This window comes from Sciurus vulgaris, assembly GCF_902686455.1.
Source record: "Sciurus vulgaris genome assembly, chromosome: 2".
In the NCBI taxonomy this organism is placed as follows: domain Eukaryota; kingdom Metazoa; phylum Chordata; class Mammalia; order Rodentia; family Sciuridae; genus Sciurus; species Sciurus vulgaris.
In genome coordinates, this window is record NC_136462.1 from 105,491,252 (window position 1) to 105,516,202 (window position 24,951).

At 42.9% G+C, this 24,951-nt stretch overlaps 1 protein-coding gene across 3 annotated transcripts in view; it reads left to right on the forward strand.

The window, feature by feature from the left end:
- The window catches only part of CGNL1 (cingulin like 1), a 158,822-nt gene that overhangs the window by 17,784 nt on the left and 116,087 nt on the right, over positions 1-24,951 (forward strand). Inside the window, exon 1 of one of the 3 annotated variants that reach the window (XM_079125859.1) lies at positions 21,246-21,482. The exons of 1 other annotated variant lie outside the window; for it this stretch is intronic. The gene's annotated coding sequence lies outside the window, so the exon portion shown is untranslated. Of the gene's footprint in view, positions 1-21,245; positions 21,483-23,056; positions 23,236-24,951 lie in introns of those variants that run through there. One more of the 3 variants, XM_079125858.1, reaches the window with a different exon arrangement.

Genomic DNA, 24,951 nt, shown 5'->3' on the forward strand with positions numbered 1-24,951 from the left:
GTTTATTTTTACGTGGTGCTGAGAATCGAATCCAGTGCCTTACACATGCTAGGCAAGTGCTCTACCACTGAGCCACAACCCCAGCCCCAGCATTAATTTTTTTGATGTAAGTTTTACAAATAAATTTTTGTATCGTTTTATGAACTAAAAGTAGTTGAACCACTTTACAGAAGACATAAAGTGGAGAAGGTAACTCAATGATCATTTTATTATTTATTCTTTTCCCACACAGGTTTTTTTTTTTTTTTTTTTTTTTTTTGCGGTGCTGGGGATTGAACCCAGGGCCTTGTGCTTGCGAGGTAAGCACTCTACCATCTGAGCTATTTCCCCAGCCCCTCAGTTTTAATCTTAGGTGTAGATTTTTTTTTGTGTGTGTCCCTGAGCCACTTCACAGGTTGAGTCTTTTTTTCTTGGAATTTAATCTTCACATTTTTATTGTTTGTAAAATATAAAGCAGAATACTTTGACCATTGAAATTTTGATGTTTTTTTCATTTTTAATTATTTGAAACAAAAACCAGTAGATGCTTATTGTAAAATGTTTGGAAAATATGGAAGAATACAGGATGAAAATTAAAAACAGTTTCCAGTTTGACCATCAAGATAAACAGCTGTTAATATTTGGGGGTATTTCTCCACCCCCATATTTATTTATGTATATATATGTTTTTCCTTCTTTTGTTTTTCAAATACAAATAGGGTTGTTTTCCCACAAGTAAGATACTATTAAAAAAGGTCTTTTGGATGTCCATATAATGAAATAGGAAGCAATGAATGGAAAGCCCAGGGATAAAGACTTGGTGACACTGTAGGTTTTGCCTCCCACAGCCATTTTCCCATGCTATTTGGAGGAAGAGGGAACTGGGAGAGGAAGCCTGGCTGACTGCATGCCTGCCCTGCACCTGGCACTGCTGGGCAGGATGAATGCTGGGCAACCGTGGTCCAGAGAGGTGGGAGTACCATGGAAAGGTGTGGTTCCCACAGAACCTATAGCACATTGCAGGCCTAATAGCTGAGCATGTTGGAAAGTCAGGCTCATCCTAGTGGAAATCGAATTTGCTCAAACTGGTGGGTTGTTTGCCTGATTGTGAAGGTACACATACCTCTATTGTTTTAACCCATCTGAACATTAACACTCAGGGAACATTCTGAATGGAGAATACTCAATTACTTAGTGCATGGCCTCCTATTTTAAACAATTGCCCTCTTTTCCTTTAAGCTTGCATTAAACTCAAGCTTTTGTAGTTCAACATTGAATTTAATCTCAGTCCTAATTACAGTTTATATTTGAATACACTGCATTATTGGCTGAAATTCTAGTTGGTTACTTTTTGCAGAATGGAACCTTGTTTTTTTTTTGTTTGTTTGTTTTTCAGTGCTGGGGATTGAACCCAGGGCCTTGTGCATGCAAGGCAAGCACTCTACCAACTGAGCTATATCCCCAGCCCACAGAACCTTGTTTTTTGAAGATGAACTTTGTTCATTTTCTGGAGGCCTGGGACTTATTTTTGCTGCCAGTAAACGTCCTGTGGGGGAGAAAATAGAACTTTATTCTATATCTTCATGATCATTAGTAGAGGTCCCTAATTTTGTCTTAAGAGCAGAGAGTGTAGAATCTTCCTTTTGAGGTCTCAAGATTAACTGAGGGCAAAGTTTTCTCAATTGTGTGAAAATTCCCTTGGGTGGTTGTGTGTGGGGAATTTCTTTGGAGAGTTATAACTGTTTATTCAGTGCCTTTAGAATAGAAACCAGAATTCATATAACTTTATTCAGTAAATACAATCTAAAGAAAAAGAATAGTTTAATTATAGAGAATATTGGGCAATTAGGCCTATTGTATTAGTTCATTTTCTTAATTTCTAAAGCTTATTTCTTTAAGGTAAGATGAAATATTGAACTTTTCCATTGAAAAAAATTAATAGAGACACATTTTCCTGAATTACTAAAACCTAGGCACCACATGAAAATTACCAGTTTCATTCTTACTAATCTTATTTATCTCTTGCAGTCTGTAAAATAAAAAGATTTTAATAATAATAAGAAAAAGAAATACCCTTAGTGTCCCCTGGATATGTAGGTCTCTTTGTGTTTACACTAAGTGGATGTGAAAGTTGCTGTGCTTCTAATTCTTGTGACTGCTTTTTGTGGTTCTTCTGTCATCTTTGTAATTGATGTCTTTGTTTGCTCCTACTGCAGCTCACACTTCTGTTTTATTGCATCTCTAATCAGAGCTCTGAGTCTGCATCCTTGGATTCAATCAACCTTGGATTGAACATGGTTGAAAATAACTGCATCTGTACTGAATGTGTAGAGACTTTTTTCTTGTCATTATTCTCTAAAGAGCACAGTATAAACAACTATGTATTATTTACATTGTATCAGATAATCTTGATGATTTAAAACACACAGGAGTATGTACATAGGTTATATGCAAACACTGCATCATTTTATATATGGGATTTGAACATCTGCAGAGTTTGGTATCCAATTTGCTGTGGATACTGAGGGAATACTGTACTTGGCCTTGGTGTAGGGATTATAATTTCCACCTATGTGGTTCACCTCTGGGGAATTAGAGTCCTCCATATTTCCACAAGCCCATCAACCATGGTTCTTAATTTCTAAAAACTAGCCCTGATACATCTAAGCAGGGAGAATGTACTGAAAGGATGTTATAAAACCCACAGAATTACTGGGAAAGTTGGGACAATGCTGTGGAAGTGGGCAGAGACCAAGGGAAACTGGGCAGGCTTGGACCCACCACAGATATGCCCCAATTTGGACATGCTGCCAGGTGCCTGCCACATTTGGGGCACAGGCCCACACCTTAGTCCTTAGCCCCAAACCACATCTGGAGGCAGAAAAGAGCATTTGACTTTTTCATTGCTATCAGTTGATGGTAAACCCTGCCTTACTTGGATACTCCCATGTACGGTAGGGAATTCCTTGACACAGGAAGGGATTTCATTCAGATGCCAACTAAACTACTCGTCAGCTACAAAAAAAAAAAAAAAAAAAAAAACTAAAAACTGTCTATGTATGTCTATGTATATATGTAAATATGCATCCTCTCTGACTTCTTTCTGTTATCCCTGGATAATTGTGCTTGCGTCCCTCTCCAGAGTCTTTGAGATCTCAGAGAATGGGGATGTGACGTAGATGTATGGGTACAAATCTGTACACATGTTTGTGTACACATATTAATTTTTAACTCCCAGTCCGTCCTCCCACTCTAGGCAGTTCTGTAGCATTAAGGCATAGGCTTTTGAAGGTATTGGATCTAACAGCAAGACTTAAGACTTAGGCACACAGTTCATTGTACCAAGTTTCCTGATAGCAAGGGAAGAACAATTTACTTGGGACTTGGATCTAATTTGGTAAGCAAGACCCTTTAGCTGAAAGACCTCGTTGGGATGGTTAGGTGGTCTAAATCTTTGCATTTGGCAGCCCGGTGGTAACTTCAGGGAAAGAGGACTAGGTTATGAATGAAGAGAATGGTATGCTAGACCTGCTTCTTCCTGACAACTAACAGGGACCCTGGTCAAGTCACATGACTTTTAAATTGTACCCTCCTGTTTGAAATTTATGAAATCTGTTTTTAAATCAGACCACCCATCAGAAGAATTAACTGGATTGGTTTTTTTTAATGCAGAATTTTAGGTGTTAACCCCAAACCATCTATCAGAATTTCTGAGTAAATCTCAGACATCTGTATTTACAAAAAGTTCCCCAGTGATTCTGATGGAGCTGCAGTTATAAAATGCCTAAGAAATTTCCTTATCAGCTTTAATATGTCATGAAATATGTTCAATGCAAAGGTGAATGGTTCTGGAAAATTGGTCTTATTACTTGTTCAAAATAACTTCAACTTAATTAAGTTTTTAGTTTCCCTGGAGAATCTTTAGCCCCAAACCACATCTGGAGGCAGAAAAGAGAATTTGACTTTTTCATTGCTATCAGTTGATGGTAAACCCTGCCTTACTTGGAGACTCCCATGTACGGTAGGGAATTCCTTGACACATCAAGTTTGATGTCTCAAACTTGAGCCTTTATCCCTTGATGCCTATTCTTTTTTCTTGAACTTAGCAGAGCTATAAATTGATTTGTCCTCAAATTCTCTTATGCATTCTGTGGCAAAGAGTACAGATTTTATATCCAGCATCTATTTTCCCATCCTTTCTCAGCAACCCAAACCCTGATTTTTTTTAGGGTGTGCAATGTGCTGAGCTAGAAGACTATTTTCCAGCCACCTTCCCCAAACTCCCGCTGGGCATGGCTAGTGACTCACTATATTAGGTGAAAGGTGAAGAACCCTGTGTGGGCTTATAAGAAGTTTCTGGGGAATATCTTATATGGGCAATACATCACTTTTGCTTCTTCTTTGTCCTACCTACTGCTTGGAACAGGAACACAAGGCCAAAGTTTGTCTTGGATGGTGGGGTAACTGTGAAGATGGAAGCCGGGCTCTAAGTGAGTGGAACGTAAATTAAAGAGCAGCCTTGACTCCAGTGACCATAAGCTACAATATCAGCCCCGGACTACTTACCTCCATACTTCTTTCTTATTGGCTAAAATGAAGGATTTTTTTTTTTTTTTTTTGTGATGATGGGGCTCAAACTCAGGGCCCTTGCATGCTAGGCAAGTGTAGTACCACTGAACTACATCCCCAACCCCCTTAAACCCAAGTTATTTGGGGTTTCCCATCACATAAAGCTAAACCTAACCTGGTACTCCAGCTGTGTTCATTTCAGTGTGTCTCCCTTACTGTCCTGAAGGTGTGGTGCCTTGCACATAGTAGGTGCTTGGTAAACATTTGACAAATACCCACAGGCATTGGTAGAAAGTTCAAAGGCTTCAGCCTTTCAGATCTCTGCCCTTTCTGCCTTAGCTTAAATTATTGACAGGGACCTTTTGTTCTCCTGTTCCCACCCAGGAAGTTATACCCTGTGTGTAGTAGGGCTTTAGGGTACAGGCTCAAATGTTTTGACAAGGCAGTGAGATGGCAGTGAGTATTTGAGATTCCAGCTACTTGTGTGTGTTATTTCAAATGAAAATCTAAGAATCTGAATGTCCTCAAGAAATTGGAGGTGGTATTTTGAATGATGTCAGAAAAGGCCACCATTGAATCCTTGCTATCATGTAGAGGCTGTATTTTCCACAGTGCCTGCCAGGAAGTTGATGTCAGGGGAGTCTTGAAAGTGATTATTTAGGACTCTTAATTGCCAGCTCTTGAGGACGGGATCTGCCTTCTCAGGGGCAACCTTCGAGGTGGTCTTGGCCAGACCAGTCTGCCTCGACTCATACTGAGATTCGCCGGCCAGGCTGGATGGCCTCTTTTTGGGACCCGGGACAATATGAAAACGTCCTGGAAGCATTTAGGCAAAGTCTCTGCTGCTAAGAAAATGATACTGTTTTTGCAAGCATGAGAATGTTTCTAAAACACTTTCTCCCTCAACAGCAAAGCTCTGTTTTAAAGAAATACAGGTTTAAATACAACAACAACAATCACCACCCTCCCAGCCTCAAAAAGCAAAAAGCAAAATCTGGTAGGTGAAGGAACTCTTCACAGATACTGAGGAATTTATTTCAAAACAGGTTTCATTGACTACAAGCATCATGACCGCCTGCCCCATTGAGTGCCCCCTGAGAGTAATGGGCAGAGGCTGAGCCACAACCCTTTGTGGAAAAAAGTGAATTCCATGGCAAACCTCAGGGACTCAAGAGTATTTGCTTCTCCTGGAAATAATTAGAGAAATACGCAGCCCTGGAAAGGCAACATCTGGCTGACTGGAGGCAGGCTGGCAAATACTCAATCTAAATAGATGGAGGTGACATTTTTCGAAGGACAGAAACATCCCAAGTGTGGCCCGTGATATTAGTGCCCATGTCTAGAGAGGCAGCCCTGCCCTGGCCCAGCTGGCTTCTTCCCTATGCGGAGGGTTGCTCTGCCTTCCTAAGAGACATGCACAGCCCCATAGTCCTTTTCCTGCCCACTCCAGGCTTCCCAGGAAGAGCAGGGTTCCCCTACACCCCCAGCTGTGCCCAGAGCCACCACTGATGTGTTTGCTGCCTTGGGCGTACCCTGGGCCATTACTTTATGGTCAGCCCTGGCTTCCCAGCTGCTTCCCCTGCAATTTGAGGTGTTGATTTAGGCTGTTAGAAGCGTCTCCTCCCTCTCAGCCTTTTCCAAGGCCTCCTGGGTGCTGGTTCTTACTAACCTGCCCAGAAGTCCAGCCACCTGGAAGCCTGCAGTATTTCCAGGAAAGTGGCTTAGCTCACGCATTCCCTTCTCCCTGCTGAGTTTGGAAGGGGCCAGCCTTGGATCTCTTGAAAGGCCATAGCTAGCACTTTTCTTCCTCTTCAATTTTGCATCTACCCGCTGGTGACAACAGCTGAACAGCATCTTCATGGATTTATGAATGTTGAGGTTTTTTTTCTTTTTTAATAGATGTAAGATAGTTCCAAGTAAGAATGCAGTTCTAATAAATCCAATGTACCTGCCATGGGATTTTCTGAAATCAAGTTTCTATGAAAAGCTATGGTAATGACATTTTGAAGTTTATCGAAAAAATATGGGCCTTTACAGTGAATGCTTTTGTAAAGGATGCATTTTCACATAAAAATGCTTTCCGTAGCAGTTTTGTTCAGTTATTCTGCAGCCACTTGGCTGTGGTCTCTTGGAGCCCTCAGGCAACTTGTTTTAAAGGCTTGGTTTGAGGTCTTTGGTCACTTCAACTTTCAAACTCTCTAGGAAGGCATAGACAGAGAACACCTCATTTCTTCCAATCAAGAGGTCACAGAACAAATCCTCAGAGGCACTCAGGAGGCGCAGCATGCCCTGAATAGACCTTAGCACAACATGGGTAAAGTCCTACTAATCACTCAGGAATCAAGTTTATTAGGAATTGGGGCTCAAAAGCACTGGGAGTACTTGGAGCCACAGGATCCTGAATTTCTACCTCTGCTACTTACATACTGTGTGATCTTGAGCAAGGCATCACTTGGCCTTCCTGTGTCCCGTTTTCTTACCTGCAGAATGGAGATGCTCAGCATCATATTGGCCACCTCACAGTCTTTTTATGTGAACCAATAAATTCACCCTGTATTGATGCTTCCTAACAGCAAAGTGCAGTGTACTTGTTAGGCATCCAGATGATGGCTTCTGTTTTCAATTCACTCATCTCATAGTCTTCATGATCAATAGTGACATGGGCACCATTGCTCCCCTTCTCCAGATGGGCCGTCTTCCCTCTCACATCCCTCCTGTTGGCTCTGGGACACCTTTAGTGCTACTCTTAATTTAGGAGCTGTAATGTTTGCCTTTCTTGCTCTCAGATAAGATTTTCTCTTTCCAGATCTTCCTGCTTTATCTTTGGCTAGTTTTCCCAACCCCTGTCCCATTCTTTGCTTTGTCATTTCCAATCTGCAATGCTGCCTTCCTACCTTCCATGGCTGTGTGGCGAGCTCCAGGAGTGGGGAGCAGGAAGAGGCTGGGCCCCCTGAGGAGCCAGCTCATTAATAGGACCTTTCTGGGCTTTCTCCATGTTCCCCTCCCTCAGCCCTGAATTTTTCTTTTTAATTATTTTTCTATTTTTACAGATTGCATTTTGATTCATTGTATACAAATGGGGTACATCTTTTCGTTTCTATGTTTGTGCATGATGTAGAGTCACACCATTTGTGTAATCATGTGTACATAGGGTAATGATGTCTGTCTCATTCCACCATTTTTCATACCCCACCCCCTCCTCCCTCTCATTTCCCTCTACGGAATCTAAAGATCCTCCATTCTTCTCTCACCCCCCGACCCCCATTATATATCATCATCCACTTATTGGGGAAAACATTCAGCCTTTGGTTTTTTGGGATTGTCAGCCCTGACTTTTGAGCCTTTCCCCAGGGCTTTAAGAATACATGAAAGTAAAACACCTTTTTAAAAAGAAGGTGTTGACTTAAAAAAAAAAAAAAGATTTTTTGTTTTAATCCTGTGGACACAGCTTTTCTAAAAAAAAATATTTTTATTTTTTTTTTATGTGGTGCTGAGGATGGAACCCAGCACCTCACACAAGCTAGGCCAGTTGCGGCCCCACCACTGAGCCACAAACCCAGCCCCTACAACTTTTAATATGCATATTTTTATTCATTCATTTATTTAATACAGATATTTACCAAGTGCCTACTGTGTGCCAGGCCCTACTTTAGCCTAAGGGTATGGTGTAAGTAAAGCAAAGTTCCCACTCATGACAGCTTATATCCTGTCAGAGGAGATACCAATAAACACACACAGAGATAAAGGCATATCACTGGGTGATAAGAGCTGAGGAGAACAATGTGGCAAGATAAAGAGGACTGCCAGGACAGGGGCCACCTTATCAGAATGGCCTTTTCTATGAGATGGTCAGGGAACTCATCTCTGATAAGCAAAGAGAAGTTGAGACCCGCGGAAAGCTTGGGTACCTGGTTATCTGGGGAAAGGGAATAGGGAGGTGGGGACAGGAACATGAATTAGGCATTAAACATAAAGACAGGAGGGTGCTCGGTGTGTTCTGGAAATAGCAAGGGAACCAATGTAGCTGAAGGCAGAGGTTGAGAAGGGCATGCTCCAAGAGGAGGTGGTGGGGTTGGGGAGGGCGGAGCATGGCCTTTGCAAGGAGTTAGAAGCCTATTAAGCATTCTGAGAGGGGTGGAGGCAAGCAGCCAGTTAGACGCTCAGGGAAGCAGCTCAGGATTTTCTGTGGAATTTGTTCTGAAGTCATTACAAGGTGGAGTGGCATATTGAGGGGCACGACAGGATGTAGTGGCCAGGCCCTGAAGGTGGAAACTGAGAGCCTGCAGTGATTGTCTCAGAAACCAGATGCCTGCCTGGTCCAGACAGTCCTCACTTCAAATCTGTGTTGAAAAATGTGAAATATGCAATTAGTGCAGTAATCAAACTCACATGAAAGGACACAATTCCAAAAAATTACTGTTGTGTGTATTGAATTAATTGCCAGAGTGATCAATAGTGCTAGGCTCCGAATGTATTCTGAAAAAAAATTTTTCTTGTGTTCATTTATTCTCAAAATATTCAGTCTTTACCAGTATTTACTGGACTCATTGATCCTAACTTAAATTTATAGCTCTTGTTTTACTCCTGTTCTATTCACAGGTCTCTTGGAAGGTTGGGCCATCTGTCTGATGGAGGTAGAATCAGGAACTGTTGAATCATCTGATTACTGCAGGCAAAAATCCAGTCACTGCCCCTGCTCATAGGAGGTGGGCTTCTGGATGGCTTTCTATATTCAGGAGGTGTTGCAAGACCCGGGAGGCAGTGAGAACTGTAGTGTTTATAGGAAGTCTTGCCACTTGATGTTTGGGTATTTTTTGTTTGTTTGTTTTTAGCAAATAGGATGCACAAGAGACTCCTCATTTGCTTTGTTTTCTGAATTGTTTCTACTCTTACCACCCCCCAAATGCTGAGAGATACTTGTGAAAAACAGGCCAGGTGTGAATGGAATTTCCTATCTAAAGTTCATTAATTTTTTTTTTTTTCTTCTAAAACCAAAATGCTCCCTCTGAGTTTAAAATTTTTAAGTTTCAAAAAAAGGTTCTGTGTGTGAAAGTAAAAAAATATATATATATATTTCATTTGGATTCTTCAAAAGACATGGAGATGAGGGTGAGTGGCAGTTGAGGGGTTAAGTGACCTAATTGTCCATGTCCTGCTGTGATCACACAGTAGTGGGATGCCCAAGAAGTGACTGGGGGTAGAACATGCCCTATTCTGTTCATTTTCCAAATGGGAAACAGAACTAGGTTTTCCTGGGGCCCTGAACCTCAGGGATGAACACACATACTCACAAATCAAAATCTTTTCCTTTGATGGAAACCCTTGTCTTGAAGGCCTCACTCTCTTTTCTCAGATGTGCCCAGTTCAGGTGTTTCTTTGGAATCATGGAATCGATTATTTAGGAATGTGACTTGCAAGCCCCAAAGCATAGCTTGGGCATCTTCCCAGAGCTAAAGCTCTGCATATTAGTGCATTTTTCTCTCAGTCAGCATAGAAATTGCCAGAGATTTTCTTAGACTCCTTCAAAACTGCCCTGAAACTTCTTGTCCTGGGTATTGTGTATTCACTGGGGACCATTAGGAACTAAACAGTGTAGAGATTAATGCAGGGGTTCTGCCTTCCCCTGCCCCCACCACAGAGGCAGATAAACAAAGGGTAACTTCAGTTTGTGCCTGGGCTAAGGCAAGTTCGTATGTGTGTGTGTGTGTGTGTGTGTGTGTGTGTGTGTGTGTGTGGTGGAAGATGGGAAATCTGGTTAAGGGGAGAGTCAGGGAAGGTAGGGGCTGAGAAGAGAAGGGGTGACCAGGCAAGCTCTGCTGAGCCTGCATCAGGAGCCTCATGTGACTGGAGATTGTCAGGGCCCAGGTCTTATTATTCCTTGGTAAGGAGGAGCTTGTATCTTTATCCTGAAAGCAAAGGAAGATGCAGTTGAATAATTCTTAAGCTGAAGTACAAATGTAGTAGACACATTTGAAAAGATCACACTGGTCATGTGCAGAATGGGTCAGAGGAAGACAAGACCAGGAATGACGTAGGAGGTTGTTGCTGCAACCTTAGGGAGGCACACCAGGGCCTAAATTACGCGCCAGCACAGGGTAGGGAAGGACAGCTGGGAGCACTGAGGAGGCAGCCACTGCTGGTGTGGTGAGTGAGGGGAGAAAGAAGCCAGATGCTTCCAGGTCTCTGACAGTGTTGCCATGTCCTGTGGCGGTTAAGTGAGGAGTTTGAAGAGCCAAATGAGCTGGGTGCTGGTAGGGCTTTTAGAGAATGGGAAGCTGCTTAAACCAGAGTAGGTGTAGTTGTATTGTTCTAAGTTGAGTCTAAGCAGGGAGTTGTTTTTCTTATGAGAAAAGTATGGAGAGATGGGTCCAATAAAAACCATGTTTTGTTTGAAAAACCAAGTTTTTAGAAGGGAATAATGAACAGAAAATTCCCTACAGAGCATCTTTCCTGTACCTTGTCTTACATTAGGACCTTGTCCTTCTGGGGCTTGACAGTTGGCAATGATTCCTTCCACTTTGCAAGAGTAAAGGCACAAGGCATCATCCCAGAAGGTGTTTTATCCAGGATGGTTTGGGATTCCGACAGTGAGAATCCAGTCGCCATGTCTCTGTTGGGGTTCCCGGTTTGCAGACTGAGGACCATGCTTAGCAGGGAGCCTGGTCTAGTCAAGTGGACAGGCAAGGGCTGTGGAACGGGACGGACTCCACCAGGACCCCAGCGTTGTCATCTGTTAATGTTATAACCTCATCCAAATTACTGAAACCTCTGTCTGTCACTTTTTTCATTTTGCAAGGTTATTAGGAAGATTAAATGTGAACCCAGGCTAAGTGCATAAAACAGTACCTGACTTATGGCACTTACTCTGTAAATTATGGTTTCTTTCCCTTAGTGGAAGTGGAGGATGGAACTTTGGCTTTCTGTTTTAGTCCTGGCTCTCTTCTGATGACCTGAGTGAGGCTTGGTCCTTTGGTGCAGTGCCATCTTCTTCCCCTCCTCTCCTCCACACGACTGGTCAGGCTGGTAGGTGGAGGAATACTCTGAGAGTCTTCCCATCACCTGCCCTCTTTCTAGCCAGGTGTCTCTGTCAGTGTGTGATTGGTCCCAACAAGTCTACTCATGTGTGCATGAAGAGGCTCAGGGACAAAAATTGGAAGTGAGGGAGAAGAAAGTGAATTCAGTTGACATACTTTTGAAGCTGTACTGTTTGTTAAAAACCTGTAAACAGTCTTAATGTTAACTCTTAGTAAAACTGTAAATAGAACCTAGCAAATTGCTTTTTCAAGATGCTAAACCCTGCTCCCTGATTGTATCATGACTCTTGAGCACTTCGTTGTGTTAAACGTGATTTACCTGGGTTCCTTTAGCTTCTCTTTTCTTTTGCTGAAAAGATGAAAATGCAATCCTTTTCTTAAAAAGAGTGGAGTTTATCATGTTTTTGTCTTGTCACATTCCATGGAGAAAATCATATTTGCTAGAGAATGATAAGATAATAAATATGTGATATTTGTATTTTAACATGAATCTGAAAATAAACTGTGACAGTTCAGAGAACATAATTACTATTGGATCACAGGTACTGAGGTTATTCCCCTCGCCAATTTTTGAAGGATTTTACTAAAATTTACCAAATCTATCCAGGTTGGATGGAAATTTTGGCAATGTTTTCTTAATATCAGTATACACTGAAGAGTGTCATTTGAGGGGTCTTTTCAGTAGACACAGAGACTGCTGACATGAGCGTTTCTGGTCCTCCTTTTTGGAATAGGAGCTTATTTTCTCCAGAATTAAGACTCGTAGGTCATCAACCTGTCTGGGGAGTGTTGGGGGCTCTCAGGGACTCACTGCTGGCTCATTCATTTAAGGGCTCTCCCATGACACCAGCAAAGCAAGATCTGGTCATTGCGTCCTCAGGAAACTTACAGACACTTCAGCTGTGCTGACATCTCTGCCATGTACTGTTCAGGCCCCTCTTGTTTTCTTCATTCTCTCTGTTTTTTGGGAGGAGAGTATCGGGGATTCAACTCAGAGGCTTTCAACCACTGAGCCATGTCCCCAGCCCTTTTTTTGTATTTTATATAGAGGCGGGGTCTCACTGAGTTGCTTAGTGCCTCCTGCTTCAATCTTCTGAGCCACTGGGGTTACAGGTGTGCGCCATGGCCCCCGGCTCATTCTCTTTTGTGGATGATTTCATTAACCTTTGGCTCAGCTCATACACTGATTCTCTAAATACCTCATCGGACACCTCATGCTGTTTCCAGCTCCTTTCCTAGTACCAAAAGGTCAGCTATTCCAAATCAAGTGTATCACATGCTTCTTGGACACTTCCATCAAGGTGCATATTTTCTGTATCCTCAAAACATCAACTGCATCATTAGCATTCAAAGCCCCAGTGGTGTGTGCAGGCTTTTATGTGACACTCCCAGGTTTCCTCTGGGACGGGCTTGTGGTGACTTCCCTCTTCTGCCAAGAGGGCAACCAGCTATTGATGGTTTTGAGACTTTGTTCTGGCATGAGGCGATGTGTGCCTGAAGTAATTCTTGAGATTCTCATTCATTTCTAGTTCAGGCTGGAGGTCCTTACACAATGGGCCCAGGTCACCCTCTCAGCTGCAGGCAGGAGAGCTTCCCTCACTCAAGGGACTTTTATTGTCAAGTCAGTTTGTGCACAGGTAAGAAACTCAGGATAAGATCTGCAGAAAACCCTGTTCTTGGGTTGTTCTGTATTCTCTTCCTGCTGTACTCGCCTCTGCACTTCTTCGTGTGGTTGTCTTGATGTTCTCTGTATATGTAAAGGGATGACTGTTACCCAGTAAACATGGGATGGAACCACCAACCCTCAAATATGGAAAGGAGCTGCCAGTACCTGAGGGGCTTTGAGAACACCTGCACCCTGTTTAGCATTTTGCCACCGATGGGGAATCATTGTTACCTGAAAAGCCTGTTTTATCTTTGGGCATTCCTATTAGAAAGTTTTTCCTTCCTCAGATTGAATTGGAATGTATGTCCCTGGCACACCTACTCATTGTCCCTGTTCTAACCTTTGGAGCCATACAGAGCTCCTTTAATCTCCTTTGCACATGACAGCCCTTCTGGTATTCATATTTGTTGTGCGTTGATTTGGTTCTTACCTCCTTCCCTTCTTCTACACTCTGTACCTTTTTGTTGTTTCTCTTTCCTGAAACCATCATGGCCACCTTTTCTTAAACAGGCTCTTGCTGACCAGCAGTGGGCAAAGGGGCTCCCTCCCTCAGCGGGGGTGGGGAGATCTGCAGCATGATCAGAAGGGTTCACTTGGCGCATGGGATGTGGGCTGGAGGTCCTTCTCCTCAGGACTCCCTGTGTGTTCCTCTGAGCCTGTGTGCTTGAGTGAAAAGACATCTCTGGAACAGATGGGTGAGTTGTGCTTGATCATAAGGGAATCCACAGTGTAGTTAACTTTCCTGTCCTGCTGAATCTGGTCCTTTCCAGAGATCACAGTGGTCTTTGCCAGTCAGTGTACAGTGAACTTGTCAATTGGGATCCCCTAGGTCTTGTTAAAAACAAACCCCTGAAAAAACAAGGTTGTGTCCATGCCTGAAATCAAATAGTAGGTTTCTAGGGCTCAGGTTCAAGGCCTTGAGTTCTCCTTACTGCACTTTGTGCTGTTCAGTTTGACCCATCGTTCCAGTCTGCTCATCTGTTTGGCTCCTAAACACTCCCATAATGTGTTACTTGTGTTTCTGGGTTCCAGTGGGGCTCAGTTTTTGGGGTGAGAGAGACATGGGAGTAAATCCCAGTTCCACCACTTTCTGGTTGTGTGGTTTGGGGCAAAGGCACGGGGAAGAATGTCCTGGGGCAGTTTAGTGGTGTCTCATGAAATCCACTGACAGGAGGCAGCAGCCTGGGGAAGTCAAAACTGGGAATGCTGAGTACTGAGCAATCTCCTCAGATCATCCCCACTTCTCTTGGAACATTAATTTTTTTTTCCTTTCTGGAGACTGACTCTGTCCACCTGTCAGAACAATGACACCGACCCCCCTCTTCAAGGTATCCACATTCTAATCCTGGAACCTGTGAATACATCACCTTACACAGCAAAGGGGTGTGATTAAATCAACAACCATGAGCTGGGGAGAGTGTCCTGGGTCATCCAGGTGGGCCCAGTAAGGGTCTTTATAAGGGGCAAGAGGCAGCAGGAGCATTGGTGTCAGACAAGGAGGTGCATTGAGGAAGCGAGGTCAGAGGAAGATGTTGCCCTGCTGCCCTTGGAAGCTGGAGGAAGTGGACAAGAGCTAAGAGTGCAGGTGACCTCTAAAAGTTGAGAAAGGCAAGGGCGGGGATTTCCCCTAAAGCCTCCATGTAAGGAATGCAGTCCCTTGCCTGTTGGTTGTCTGTCATTTTCCATTTCCAAGTTGCAAATGCCTCCTTCCCTTACCATCTTCCTGCTTTCTCCCTCCCTCTTGCAGTAATGAGGCTTCAACTATCTATCTTCCAGCCCCATTCGGAGAGAGAGTTGCTTGTTCCTGTCTTCCCTCTTTCTCCATCAGTATCGACTCCCTCAGTGCCCATCACCAGCCTCCAGGGGTCAGTTCTTGGTAACTGTCCACCGAACCAAAGATTCCAAGAGGAACCAGATGATGCGTTTCTGAAATCTGCCTATGCAATTTAATTTTTTAATTTTCCTGTGTTTAGTAGTAGCCCTACCAGAGAAAGGAATGGAGGCTAGTCCCTCCCATTTTAATCCCAGTGAGCCCAAAGTGGGCTTAGCGACAGACAGTAAGTAGCCTCTCTCCCACGCTTGGGATCCCTGCTGTGTTGTGAGTTCACCTGTTCTCTGAGACCGAGCTGTTGCCATTTTTATAGGCTTCAAATACCAGGGTTGGATTTAAAAAGGCCACAGAAATACAGGTTTGATAACTTCTATTTCCTTAACATACTATAGCTGAAAAATTGCTTCCTTGTTCATGATCTCATTTAATCCTGTGGTGGCCCATGCAGTAGCCAGCAACTTGGCAGCTTGTTCAGCTTTTTCTTGGAGTCATGCCTTCCATGCTCTTCACATGTTAGGGTGGAAAACACCATCCCTTTTTATGGGTTAGAGTTGCTCAAGGTCTCCCTGCTCATAAAAAGCAAAAGATGTTTCTGTCCCCAGTGCTCTTGGGACCACAGCTGTACACCTCTCGGAGTTATGGGGAACATCCTGCTCTTTTTCTTAATTGAGCCAGTATCTTCCTGTGACCCCTTCACCCTTGCTCTTAAAGGTGCCTTCTTACTATGTAACCTGCAGTTTCCTTCCATTTTGAATTTGAAATACTCCAGGAAGGCTTCCGGATCAGCAAGCAGCTCTCAGAAGGCGCCCAGTGCCAGGGTGATCTGGGAACTTGTCTCTACTGCACGGTGCACATTCATGCTCAGTCCATGCTGGGTGGTTGGATTTCTGGTAGCTACATCCTCAGCCCCTTTTTTCTTTATAAATCTCTGTAGGTAGACTCTAGCCCACAATCCAGATGAGTTCTGAAAGCTTATTTTGCCACGGGTTGATTGGAGCTAGAATGCATTCCCCTAGGATTCAGTGCCATCAGTGGTGGTTAGGGTCCAGGTCCCCACCCAATGTCTCTTGCCTGTTTTGTAGCTGAGCTTGGGAGTCATGAAGAGAATGGGCTCTGGAGTCAGACAGGCATGGGCTTCACTTCTGCTGCAGTTATCCAGGTAACCTTGGGCAGGTGATGTAACCCCTCTGTCTTGGTTGCCTCACCTGCAAAATGGTGGTAAGTAACTACCTGGCATAGTTGCTGAATGACATGAAGTGTTTAGCATAGTACTTGGCACTTGTTGAATGGTCAGTATTATTTATTGCTGAACTATTCATTAGGTATTGCTAATTACTAATAAATACTAGTTTGTTAACTAGTACCAGACGCCTAGCCACTATTAATTCTGCCATTTCTATGGACAAACTGATTCCAGGGTCAAATTTTGTGCTTAGTGACTCTAAGTAAATGATATTGAAATATCATTTTTTTTTTTTCAACTTCTGGGGTTATCAGCTGAGAGGAGGGAGTGTTTCATTTGTATATTCAATTCATAAGTAATAACATTATGCAGACATGCTGTGGAGTGTTGGGGACAAAATGCTGAGCAAAACCTGATATAGTCCTTGTTTTCATGAGTCTTCTTGTCTGATGGGGGAGACTGAAATTAAGCAAAATTTTTAAAAAGTCATAGAAATGTGAACATATAGCTGCTGCTAGGAGCAGTGCTGGAAGATGTGGCCTGGGAATTTGATGTGCCCCTGGGTTGGGTCCATGTTAGGAGATGGACATTGCATTCAGCTAAGTGGCCTGGGGCTTTGGCAGCACTGGGTTCACATTTCAGCAGGGATGGAGGTGGCCTGAGCCCTCGGGTGTTGGTCATGGTAGCCTGGGATAGAGCAGATGACAGTCCAACTTGTCCTGGGGTACCAATAGACTCCTAGGTGACTGAGGAAGAAGTCTGTATAAGGGGGGGGTAAGCTGGGAAGGGGCCTTGCTGGAGAAATCCTGCATTCAGGTCAGGGAAGCCATTTCCCAGGCGGTGCTTATTAAGGAATGTTTAACCCGGTCATCTCTTGAATTCAGTCAAAATAACACCCCAGTTCACCTTTGCTGTCCTCTGGCTTCCTGTGACCAAGCAGTTTTTATTAATCACTTCCACATAATTGTCTCCCTCACATCTCTCAGTTGTTGCTCCTCCTTTCTTGTTCTAACTCCCTTTCTTCTTATTCCCCACTCCTATTGAGTGTCTCCTATCCTGCTCTGTGACTAATCAGCTCTTCTGTTTTTTATCCAGTTATCATTTCTTCATTGGAGAAGCATATCCTCTGAGTGAGATGGGGAAGGAAGGGACGGGGTACTGTCTTGTAGAAGCATTATTGGCATATGGGGCATGTTGACTGTGTCACCATTTAAACTGTGCTCAGAGGTTGTGTTCCCTGGGGAAGGTCTATCTTCTATTTGCCCAGTTCTTCACTTGCTCCTTCTGCGTACGAGATAGAAGCTGCAGGTTTTTGTTCTCCAGTTCTACCCTTCGGCTTATGGAAAACTGCCCACAGCTCATAAATTATCACTTTTTAGATCATGTTCACACTCCGCCCTGTGCAGGGTGGATCTTGCTGGGCCTCTCCTTGGGTCCCTGTGATATGGGATGCTCCATGTTCACTGGGCTCCCTGTTCCTCCTGGTGGACTGTAATCTAGGAGCAGTGTTTTAAGACCCATCCATGATGTGGGCCAGGCGATCTGCTGAAGGACTTGAGTAAGTTTGCTCTCACTGCCCAACAGGCCTGAGATGTAGGATGAGTCAGGAATTATAAGTGCCAGCCTCAGTGACCACCTTGACCACACTGTGGTTTTGTCGTCCTGGTGGCCTTTTAAAATAATAATCCTTTAAATTTTTTTTAAAGTTAGTTTTCTACTTTTAAGAAAATTGTGAAGATAGTACAGAAATGTCCCCTCTACATCACACTCTGTTTCCACTATTATCAACATCAAACATTTAGACTGTTACAATCTGTGAACAAAAATTATTAATTAGGATACCTACTTTATTCATATTTCTTGGTTTTTAATGTCCTTTTCTGTTCCAGGATCCCACATGACATTTAGTTGTTACATCTCCTATTGTCTGTGAGAGTTTCTGAGATGTTCCTCGTTTTTGATGGCCTTAACATTTGAAGATTAGGCATTTTATAGGACATTTCTCTATTCAATTTGTCTTATTATTCCCCACGATTTTACTAGGGCTAGGAACTTCAGGGAGGTAAAGTGACAAGGTATTAGATTGTCATTTCTCATCACAGCACATATTATCAACATGACTCATCACTATCATGTGGATCTTGATGAAGTATGGGCCAGGTTGAGGTAGGACGGGTCGGGTTTATCCATCTCGAGCTGTATTTTTCCATACTGTAGTTTCTGGAAGGAGACACCATGAGCAGCCTGAGACTGAGGAGCACGTTCCCCCTCCCTTAGGGAGGGCAGAGTAGCTAAGTAAATTCCTCAGGATTCTTCTACATGGGAGATATCGTCCCAATTCATGTATTTATTCTGTCATTTAAATATGAACTTGTGGATATTTTCTACTTTGGGTTATATACCAGTGCTACTTTATTTTGTTCTTGCTTTGGCTATTGGAAGCTCTTTCAGATGGCTGCTCTGTCCCTTTGACATAACCCTGTCATTTTGTGTGTTGTTTTTTAAATACTTCTTGAATTTCTGACACCGCAGGATACTCTAGATTCATCTTATCTATTTCTTACCCTGGTCTTAGGCTCAATCATTTCTTCAAGAAGTCCTGGTTCCTTCTGTGAAGAATTTGTTGGCATTAGAAGCCACAGTCTGGGTGCTAGGTTGCTCATTGCTCTGGGGCTTTGCTGTTTGTAGAGACTCAGTTGAGAAACAGCAAGGGAATACATGTGTATGTGGTCACCCATGTACATACATGTTTAAAAATATTTCTATATATAACCATCTACATATCAGATAAAACCTGAATTCACACCTATGTCTCCAACTTGAATCTGTGACAGATCATTTCAGCCTTCTTACCTTGCACCCCTATTGTCTCCCACTCTAACAGCGAGAGACAAGGTTTCTACCGCCTGGTATCTGTTTATTTAACTGTTCAGTTTTAGTATACATGAGTGGTGGTTTCAGAATTGTTAACACATCCCTCTATGGAAATTACTTTATCAACTATAGTAAAACATGTTCACTTCTTTTGCCTTTGTTTGTACAGATTCCACTCATTTCCTGTGTTACTTGGGTCACCTCTTTCTTTCTCATTGCTTCTAAGAGGTTGTTCCATGAATTTGTGTTGTATTTGATCTGATGGCTCTTTAAAGAGAGAAATTGAAGTGGAAGATTCAGCCTTTAAAGAAATAACTCAGAAAGAGCTTGTGAAAATTCATTTTTTTCTTGCTATCAAATGTTTTGTGAGTCCATGCCTGTGAATGGCAGACTTCCTGTAATTTTTTTCTTCTTTGCTTGCTTTTGTTCCCATCTATTTGCTATAGCCCGAATATTTTGTGTCCTTCCAAACTTCATATTGGAGAATACAGTCCTCGCTCCCAAAGTGATGGTTTTTAGAAATGAGATGTTGGGAGGTAATTGGGCTAGATTAGATCATGAGGGGTAGAGGGACCTCTCCCTGCCCTCTGTGCCCAGGCACTAAGGAAGACCATGTAAGGAGATAGCAAGAAGGTGGCCTCTGCAGGCCAGAAAGGGAGTCCTTATCAGGAACAGAATTAGCCAGCACCTTGTTCTTGGACTGCCAGCTTCTAATTGTGAAAAATGAATTTCTGTTTAAGTTGTCCACTCTGTGATACTTTGTTAAGGCAGCTTGAGTGAAGACACCATTACATGTAGCATAGGTTTGCCCAGTTCCCTTTCTACCTGCTGAGTGCTTGTGAGCACACTAGGCAAGCGTTCTGCCACTGAGCTCAATCCCCAGATCCCACTTTCTGCCTTTACATAGAGGCCCGTTTCCTGTAACGCACTGGGATAGGAGACAGGTTTTAGTACATTCTTGGCAATACATTAAGATGTGAGGGCTCCAGATTAATCTCTTGGTTGGAATTGTCTGAGGCTCTCTGTTCAGATTCTTCTTGCTAAAACAAGCATTAATTTCAGGGTAATTCTCAGTGGAAAGACTAGACTCATCTACTTGAAGGAAAACAACCCCTGTCTCCAAGTGTACTGAGCCTACTTTGAGCAGGAGGCTTGGTTTTACAGTAGGAAGCCTGCTGAGGAGAGGCCCATTGGGAGATGGCCTTGGACCTGGATGAGTGCTGGCTCTTTGTGACTTTGTATGGCCTGGGCACACTTTAGGTTCCTGCTGGAGATCACGAATGTGGATGAGAGTGATTATTCAATGCCCTCAGTTATAGGCTTCCCTGAGGCTGTTTTACTCCTGGGTGCTGCTTGTGGGTTTCTAATGCTTCTCCCTTTATTGGTCAGTGTTTTGGCTCCTTCAGGGATTGTCCTGTCTCCTCCATGTAGCTCTCTGCTCACACCTCACACTTAAAGAAGTTCCAGAAGCTGCTCTTACTGGTTGGGTAACAAATGAAGCCTGCAGCTCTAGGGAAACTGGCCTTTCACTGTAGGGATGGGTGACTTAAAACAACAACAGAAACCCTTAACAGCTCGGCAGGGACTTCCTTTCTTTGTCTGCCTTTTTTGTTTCTTCCTTTTCCTCTTTAGTTTTTTCTCCTTTCTTTGTAATGATTTTTTTTTTTTTTTTTTACTTTTTTTTGCCTGTTTCATTTCACAATTTGACACCTGTTTTGATAGGAATGTCTGCTTCCTATTGCCTTCTGGACATCGGAGGTGGGGTACTTTTATCTATGGCTTCATACCATGAGTTCCACTGCTATGACTCCGAAGGCTCCTGTCAGAGATCTATACAGAAAGCTTGTTTTTTAATATAAAAATCCTTTCTAAATTAGTCCCTAGGAGAAAACTAAGACATTTAAATACTTTCTGTCATTTTGCTGCTTTCTATGTGGTCATCAGTTAACCACCCAAATTGAAGTGTGCATGTTAATGTTCAACGTAGGGTTAATGTGCAGAGGATTGTTTTGGATGTTACAGTTCAAGGTAGGTTAATGTTCACTGTAAAAGCACTTAGATGTGTACTTGGTACACAGTAAGCGTATTTAAGAGTCAATTACATTATTATTACTGCGGATTAAAGAATTGCTCCCATGTTGCCTATAAGAGGCCCAGTAAGGTGACGTTGAGGGACCAGTGTCGGTGTTGGCTTTAGATGGAGGAAGAGAGACTGGAATTGCTATGGTTGTGTTGCTGCCACAAGAGAAGTGATGATGGGGATGGTAATGGATCCCAGAACAGAGGTTTGGGTCTAAGAACTTTGAACTGAGAGCTTGAAGGTGGCTCATCTAAGGGAAGTCAAGGGTATGTTGGAAGGTCTCTGATAACTGTTCTACCTGTAGAATGGGGTTCTGTATAGGTTCCTCTGCCTGGAGTAAGATGGAGTGGGGGTAGGGTAGACATTAATAACTTAAAGGGTTCTATAGAAGAGAGGGACAAGGGACAAGGAGTGACTTTTTTTTTTTTTTTTTGGTCTGGATTTTCTTGGGGAGTATGTGTGTTTGTTTGGCTACTCTTATGGTAGGGTCATTTTCTGATGCTTCTACAGTTGGTCTTTATTAAACACAGACCCTACCTTCTCACTCGGGACAACAGGCAACTTCCAGAGGGAAAAAAAAAAAGTCGCATTCCATAAAATTAAGTAACATTCCTGCTCAGCATTCTTTGAGTATGAATTCCAGGTTATACCTTTTTATTTGTGTCCTGCAGGCTGCAAGCACATTCCTGGGAGAGGAAACAGACATAGCAGAGATTTCATCCTGGTGTTGGGAAAGTTTTCTGTGATAGCCTCTTATTTTTGTTTTAATTCCTCAGACAGATCTGCCTTCACTCCATTCTTTGGTTAACCCACTGTGGTTGGACCTTCATGCCTTCCATTCCAATGTCAAAGTTCTTGTCAGGTCACCTTCGGTCTCCATTCTAATGCAGCAACCCCGCCCTCATCTATGTCTACTTATTTGTAGCTTCTGGCTTATTGGAGACCTTCCTTCCCCAAACACCACACACTGCCGGCTTCCTCCAGCCCATTGGCTGCTCCTGTCAGTCCCTCTAGCCTGCTGCTTCTCTTCTTGCCTTCTCAGTGTTGAGATGCTACAGCAGATTCATTTGGATCATGTTAAATGCAGATAATGATTCAGTGAGTCTGGGACTGGGCGCATGAGTCTCTAACATTTCTAACAAGCTCCCCTGCTGGTCAGTGGAACACCTTGAGCAGCAAAGCCCTGGAGCTCTGCCTTCAGCTTCTACTTCCCAGCAGACCCATCCAGTGCTTGGCTTAAATAACACCTTGGCTCTTACTGGTGGCTTCTCACCTCAAATGAGATAAAGCCCAGGGTCTTACTGAGGCCTGCAGCACCCTCTGATTTGACTCCTGCCCACTTCTCTGCCAACACCTGTCCCTCCCCATCTCCCACAGTGCTCTGGCCAACTCAGTTTTCTTGCTGATCATCTGAGGTACCTAGCATATTCCTCCCTCGGGGGCTCCTGGTTGTTTTCCTGGTGCTCGCTCAGCTTATAAAGGGCTCATTACCTCGTGCAAACCAATTGCTCCCTTCTTGGACAGGTCGTTCTCAACGTCTCTGTCTAGGATGACCATTACCACCACTGCCTCCATCTCTTCCCGGCTTCATTTTCTTCATATCCCATACCACGCTAAGCTCCTTCTTCACTCTCCCTACTGGAGTGTAAGTCCTGTAGGGCGAGGACTTTGTCTCTCCATGCAAGTACTGTGGAAGAGTGCCCAGCACAGTCATAGGCTCTTAGTAAAATGTTGTTAGTGATTAAATAAAACATCAGTTTCAGCATATCCTGACTGAGTTGATGACCACTGGGCACTACCCCTTGAGTCCAGTGCCCTGTTCATAATGGTTTGGGTGTCAGGTTATAATATTCTAATCATCATGAACTACTGGAAAGAACCAAGGTGGACTTGGGCACAAAAATGATGCCTTCATACCAAGGGAAGAACCAGTGGGATTATGGCAGAGTGAACACATGAAAGTTTCATAGTCACTGGACTGAAAAGGCTTTGGAAACTTATGGCATCTCCCTATATGAGGTAATGTGTGTGCGATGACATCATAAGGACTTATCCTAGACAATTCCTGTTCATGCCACATATGGTGGTATAGTTTCAGCAAAATTATCATTGCTCTGCATATTAAGATAATGCAAATTTGAATTATGTTAGTTTTGTAATTGTACTTGTATTTAATATACAGTTTTGCTTTAGTTATATTGAAGCAGAAACTATAGTAGTTTTGTATTTGTACATGTTTAAGTTTTCTTTTTCTTTTTTAAAGTTTTGTCCTTTCTTTACATATATACTTTTTAGTTATAGGTGGACACAATACCTTTATTTTATTTATTTACTTTTATGTGGTGCTGAGGATTGAACCTGGTGCCTCACATGTGCGAGGCAAGCTCTCTACCTCTGAGACTGAGCCACAATCCCAGCCCCCATGTTAAAGTTTTCTTTAAAGGCATCTCTGTATTTTATAAGCTTTGAAAGTCTAAAATGGGAATTAAGCAATATTGAAGGTGTGGTTGAGGACAGGGATACTCAGGAAAAGTTCTTAAGTTCTAATAGTGCTTGTGAAGAGCTATTTTTAACAAAATAAGTATAATATAGAATGAGTAGGCTATTAAATTTTAGCATGTTTTTGGACTGGTGGTGTAGCTTAGTGGTAGCTCATGTGTCTAGCATGCAAAAGGCCCTGGGTTTGATCACTAGCACCCTCCCCCCCGGCCAAAAAAAAAAAAAAAATTAACATGCTTTCAAGAGTAAAATTTATTCACATTCATATGAATACAAAAGAATATACTAACAAACCCTAAAAGATTAAATACATATTTCTTTAATTTGCATAGTTGAAGTTTTTAATTTTGGATCATTGATTTAATTTTTGATTACTGAAGAACATTATGACTTGTGAAATTTCCTTCATTGAGACATCTATATAAAATAAAGATATTTAGATATGAAATAAAGGTAGTAGAATGGATGGCCTTTACCTACCAATTCCAGAGCCTGGATTAGGAAGGTTAGTGGGTCAAGACTCCCAGTTGTGATTTGTGCACAGGCCCTTCTGTCTTTCCCTGGCTCCTAGAGAACAAAGATGGAATCAGGTGCTTGGGAATGGGGGGCTGGGAGGAGATACATTCTTGCTGTGAAAGGGGATGTGCATGGTCCTCCTCCTCCACACATTTCATCTGAATTCACGTGTGTGTTCCTGCCCTGTTCACCCCAGTGATGTAGAACTGAGATGCCAGGGAGTGTAGGGCAGAGGAAGAGCAGAAGGTGAGACTGGGCTGGGATGAGTGGTGCTGTAGGGAGGAGGAAAGGCACTGAGGGACCTCAGAGATGCTTTGAACAGCCCAGTGAATGGCTGGCTCCCTAATAACGCGAGTAATGGAGAACAAGATGCAGCATTGGGGTGGCTTTGCAGTTTGATTTCGGATAGTCCCCTGCTCTTACCATCCAGTTAAGAGAACTCCAGGGAAGAAGATCTTACTGGGAAACAAGGTCTCTGGTGTCATTGATTTTGGGAATAATACCATGTTGAGCAACAGAACCTGCACTGACACACCTAGGAATCTTCTGTGTCTATTTCAGAAGCCTTATGTTAATTTTAGTTTTTAATATATTGGGCGACTACACAGTATTTTTTTTTTTTTTTAACAGTCACATTCTGCACTATTTAGTAGATTTCTGAGGATAAATTCAGGTGTCTGTCATTTATAGCATAATCTCTCTGGGGTCTGCGCAAATACT